The sequence below is a fragment of the Mytilus californianus genome, unplaced genomic scaffold (genome assembly GCF_021869535.1).
Source record: "Mytilus californianus isolate M0D057914Y unplaced genomic scaffold, xbMytCali1.0.p SCAF_8, whole genome shotgun sequence".
In the NCBI taxonomy this organism is placed as follows: domain Eukaryota; kingdom Metazoa; phylum Mollusca; class Bivalvia; order Mytilida; family Mytilidae; genus Mytilus; species Mytilus californianus.
Window position 1 is genome coordinate 41,688,513 of NW_026262734.1, and position 4,850 is coordinate 41,693,362.

General features: G+C 32.3%; 1 long non-coding RNA gene across 1 annotated transcript; it reads left to right on the forward strand.

Annotated features, from left to right (window-relative positions):
* Window positions 1-243: 243 nt before the first annotated feature.
* Window positions 244-4,393, forward strand: LOC127711300 (uncharacterized). The gene is made up of 3 exons (XR_007986638.1): window positions 244-326; window positions 2,072-2,285; window positions 4,298-4,393. It is a non-coding gene; the product is annotated as an uncharacterized LOC127711300 (long non-coding RNA).
* The last annotated feature ends 457 nt before the right edge of the window (window positions 4,394-4,850 follow it).

Consider the following 4,850-nt stretch of genomic DNA (forward strand, 5'->3'; position numbering starts at 1 on the left):
CTAAGATGAAAAATGAGCTGACATACAATTATTCATTTGACGTTGTAGGGTTTAGAGTTTTCAGATGCTTTTCCATAGCATTTAAAGGAGAGGAAAACCAAAAGTAAAACAGCAAGTATACAAATACAACCCCCCCCCCCCCCCATGATATAACTATACCAAAACCTTAACCCTTAAAAAATTTAAAATAGAAAAACTTGACCGAAAAAAAACAAAACACTACCATTGTTTTTGTGTATTTTTGAGATATTGCTCCACATTTGGAGGTGTATTTGCTCAGCCAGAAAGTGCAGATATCAACAACTATCTGAAGTCACTAACTGACAGTAAGTTTCACTACCTCAATGCATTTAACATAATTATAAGTTAGCTGTTCAGTACATGTTAATCAATGATTACTTCATAGGAACTCAAACTTTTTAATTTATAAACTGAAGACATTGACCGTGGGTGCAAGGAATGATAATTAAGATAATACAAATATTCCATTTTGCGGTACGTTTCATGAAAAGAAGTCTTGTGTTTTATTTAAAGAAACACGAGAGTAGTTTCCTAAAAATGCTTATACATGTACATTATTCAGTTTGACTTATAGCATGGTGACATTTTTCATCTCAGTGATACAAATTGAAAAAGTTCATACATGCAAGTTTCCTCACCCTCTCTGATTAAATAGACGTTGATCAAAATAAATTGCATAGTGATATAATTTATCCTTGTCCTCGTCGGATAAGTAAAGCAGAACAGCATATGGTATTTAACCTTTGTTTTTCTGTGAAGATTTTAGTAGATTTTTGTTTACTTTTCGCCATTTTCATCTTGGATATATTGTGTCCTTTTTCATCCAGTTTATTTTTTATTGTTCCCTTGGTATCGTTTTGCCTTTTTAATCATTATAGCCCTGTCCAACGAAATGCATACAGAATACCAGACATTATCATAGGCAGAACTTGAGTTTAATTCCTTTCCTGAGTACTTGATAGATATAAGAAGATGTGGTATGAGTGCCAATGAGACAACTCTCCATCCAAGTCAAAATTTATAAAAGTAAACTTGATACCTGTATAACCTTCGCTTCTTATCATAGCTCGAATTACTAAACAGATAGTAAAATTGAGAATCGAAACGGGGAATGCGTCAAAGAGACAACAACCCGACCAAAGAGCAGAAACAGCCCAAAGCCACCAATGGGTCTTCAACACAGCGAGAAAATCCCGCACCCGGAGGCGGGCTTCAGCTGGCCCCTAAACAATAATGTATACCAGTTCATCGAAAATGGACGTCACACTAAACTCCGAAACATATAAATGAACCAAAATTAAAAAAACATACAAGACTAACAAAGGCCAGAGGTTCCTGACTTGGGACAGGCGCAAAAATGCGGCGGGGTTAACCATGTTTTGTGAGATCTCAACCCTTCCCCTATACCTATAGCCAATGTGGAATAAACAAACACACAGCAATACGCACAGTAGAATTTAGTTTAAAAGAAGTCCGAGTCCGATGTTTGAAAAGGTAACAGAAGAAACTAAGCAAAATGACAATAATCAACATAATTAACAAAGGACTACTAGCAGTTACTGACATGCCAGCTCCAGACCTCAAATAAACTGATTGAATGATTTTATCTTCATCATATAAGAATCAAGCACAATCCCTACAGTTAGGAGTTTAGTATCATGCATATGCATACTTGGGATTATGCTGCTCTTTACCAATTGTTTCCACCACCTTTCGGTATGCTTTGTCTCAGAAGCGTGCTAAATTAGATATATGTTGAATTGTACTCGAATGACTACTGATAATATTTCCTTTTTCACTGGACATTGAGCAAATTTTAAAACTTTTGTACGGCGACATAATGTTGGGAAATATGTGTTAAAATGTGAATAAAGTCAAAATTTTCAAATTTAAAGATGTAGCAGTGTTCATCTTCAATAACTCATGAATGTAATTTTCAAAGTGTAAATCATATTTATACTGGCAATTTCGCATATTGTGTGTATGAAAGACAGGGGTACTTTGAAAAGGTCATGCACTTTACATACACTGAATATCATTCGGTTTTCAGAGACAACATGGTTGTGGATTGGGGCAAGTAATTTACCCGACATAAAGACCTGGAAATGGCACAACCCGCTTAAGCCTATAAAGTTTTCCGACTAGCAAAGCACTCAACCTAGGCATCCTAATGTTGAGCATTGTATGGTTTACTGGAAATCCAACGAAGGCTTCAAATGGGGCGACTTGAGCTGTAATAGTAAAAGAGGATTTCTATGTCAAAGGTAGGATCTTCTATAAAGCATTATTTTGTTTTTAAAAATACTTTTATAAATTCTGTTTGATTTATATACTTCATGACTTTGGATGACCTATTTGCTTTATTAAACCAGATACATGTATGTTTTTTAATTTTATGTTCATTTATATGTTTAAGAGTTTAGTGTGACGTCCGTTTTCACTGAACTAGCACACAATTTTATTTAGGGGCCAGCTGAGTACCACCTCCGGGTGTGGGATTTTCTCGCTGCATTGAAGATCCATTGGTGGCCTTCGGCTGTTGTCTGCTCTTTGGTCGGGTTGTTGTCTCTTTGACATATTCCCCATTTCCATTCTCAATTTTATGGTATAAAATATTCTTTGATATAACAAGAGGTATCGAATAAATTTATTGAAGTTAAATTTGAATTACTTTGTTTAAAACTGGGCATGTTTATCGAAGCTGTCTTAAAATTCAATCCTAAGACTTGTCTTAGGACATAGATTAGGATTATTCAAGGACAGACTTGCAACATGTCTGAGCAAGAACATCGAGGGTATCTTAGGACTATTTAAACTAGGACTTTCTAACCGCTGATTTGAGTTTTGGCGTCAAAGAAAATACTAGTAGCAAAATAAAAATAAAAAAATCACATTATACCAAAACAACAACAACAATAATAATAATAATAATAATAATAATAATAATAATAATAATAATAACGATATAATAGTAATAATTATAATAATATTCATAACAAGTTAATAAGATTAATAATTAGAATAATCATATATATGTGAAGAATAATTGTACATAGAAACTTTATGAATAAAAGAAAATGTAGCTGCGTTTTATATAAGTAATGATAAATTATTTGTAACTAGTTACAACGAAATATATTAGGTACTGGCTACGGTTACCCACAAAAAGTAACAATAAGAAATAATTATTGTTACTTCCTAGACTAATTGCCGAAATGTATTTTCCCGATTACATATGGAAAATATAAGTAACAATAATAGAATTTTTTATTGTTACCTGCAGTTATTGTTACCTGCAATATTTTACATTAGCAAATTATGTCTTTTTATGTGTAGCATTGGAAGACTTTGGAATGTCTTCGTGTCATTGTTCCGTATACGTTGCTTTACATATTTGAAGAAATGTATCTGAATAGAAAATTATTTATTGATCATACATGTAGCAATGATACATTGAAAGCACATTAATACATATTTAGAATTCTATTAGCCTTTTTTTGGTGGCACTTCCTGCAAATCCAGTATATAGCCTTAGGTGAATATTTTTACGAATATTATTCGCCCTTTACCTTAACGTTTATAAGCTGTGGTCATGTCTGTTTAAAGGTTAAGACATCATAAAATATATTCTAAAGTTAGGAACATCATAAGACACCTAAATTGGTGTCCTATACATAGGACGAATCCTGTGACATATTTGATAATATAAAAATAAGAAGATGTGGTATGATTGCTAAGAGAAAACTCTCCACCTGAGACCAAATGACGTAAAGGTTACAAAATTATGTTCTAAGAGGACATAAGGGCATGTCGTAATCCTAACACTACTTCGATAAACAGGTCCCTGTATCCGATTTATTTCATTTGCTATTTATTTGCAATTCTATAGAGTTGAACTGTGTTGATGCTACGAACGACTTTATAAAGAAAACTTTAAATGTACAATTGCTATAATCAGTTGAAGCTTTTATCTTTAAAAGACGTTCATGTTTATATAAATACTAGTATTATTATTTATATTACATTTGAAATTTCAAAAGTAAAGTATTCGAATAAGATTTTCTAGCTATGTTTTCACTAAACATGTTAGTGCTCGCAGGCATGGATTAATTCGTAGAAAATCAAATTTATAAAAACTTTTATGTTTCATGGAAATTTTAATTGGAGAGTTAAGAAAAACAAATGAATGAATAAACGAATGAAAAAAACTAATAAAATAACACATATTATCGCAATCATTTTAAAACATTTTCCTGAATTTTTAATTTTACTGTAGGACAAAAGTATCAGAAAAGGACAGCGACTGTAGTGACAAGAAACCAGTTAATCAGAAATTCATGACAATCTGTCTTTAAATTAAAACAAATCATGATATAAATATAATGTCTTCTTTTACATTTATTACTAGTATATATTTTGCAAAAGAATCAATACATGGTATCACATCCAGCCCTTGGTGTTATAGTCCAGGAGTTAGAACAGGCCTTTATGAAAACTATAAGAACTTTATATTTCTGTTATTGATTCCTCTTAATCCAAAAATACACTTCCTTCCTTTTCTTTGTTGTGTTTTATGTCCTGTTTATTGTCTTTTTGCCTTTTTCTTTTTTTGCCATGGCGTTGCCAGTTTATTTTCGACTTATGAGTTTGAATGTCCCTTTGGTATCTTTCGCCTCTCTCTTAAAGTAATTTTAAGTTTTAGAGAATCGTTCACTCGTGTCAAATATGTTGCCGTTTGTGCAAATGAAGCTTGAAAAGATAGTGTTTGTTTTGGTAAAGTTTACACCAATAAGCATAAAAGATAGAGATTCTGACAGTCACACATAGTA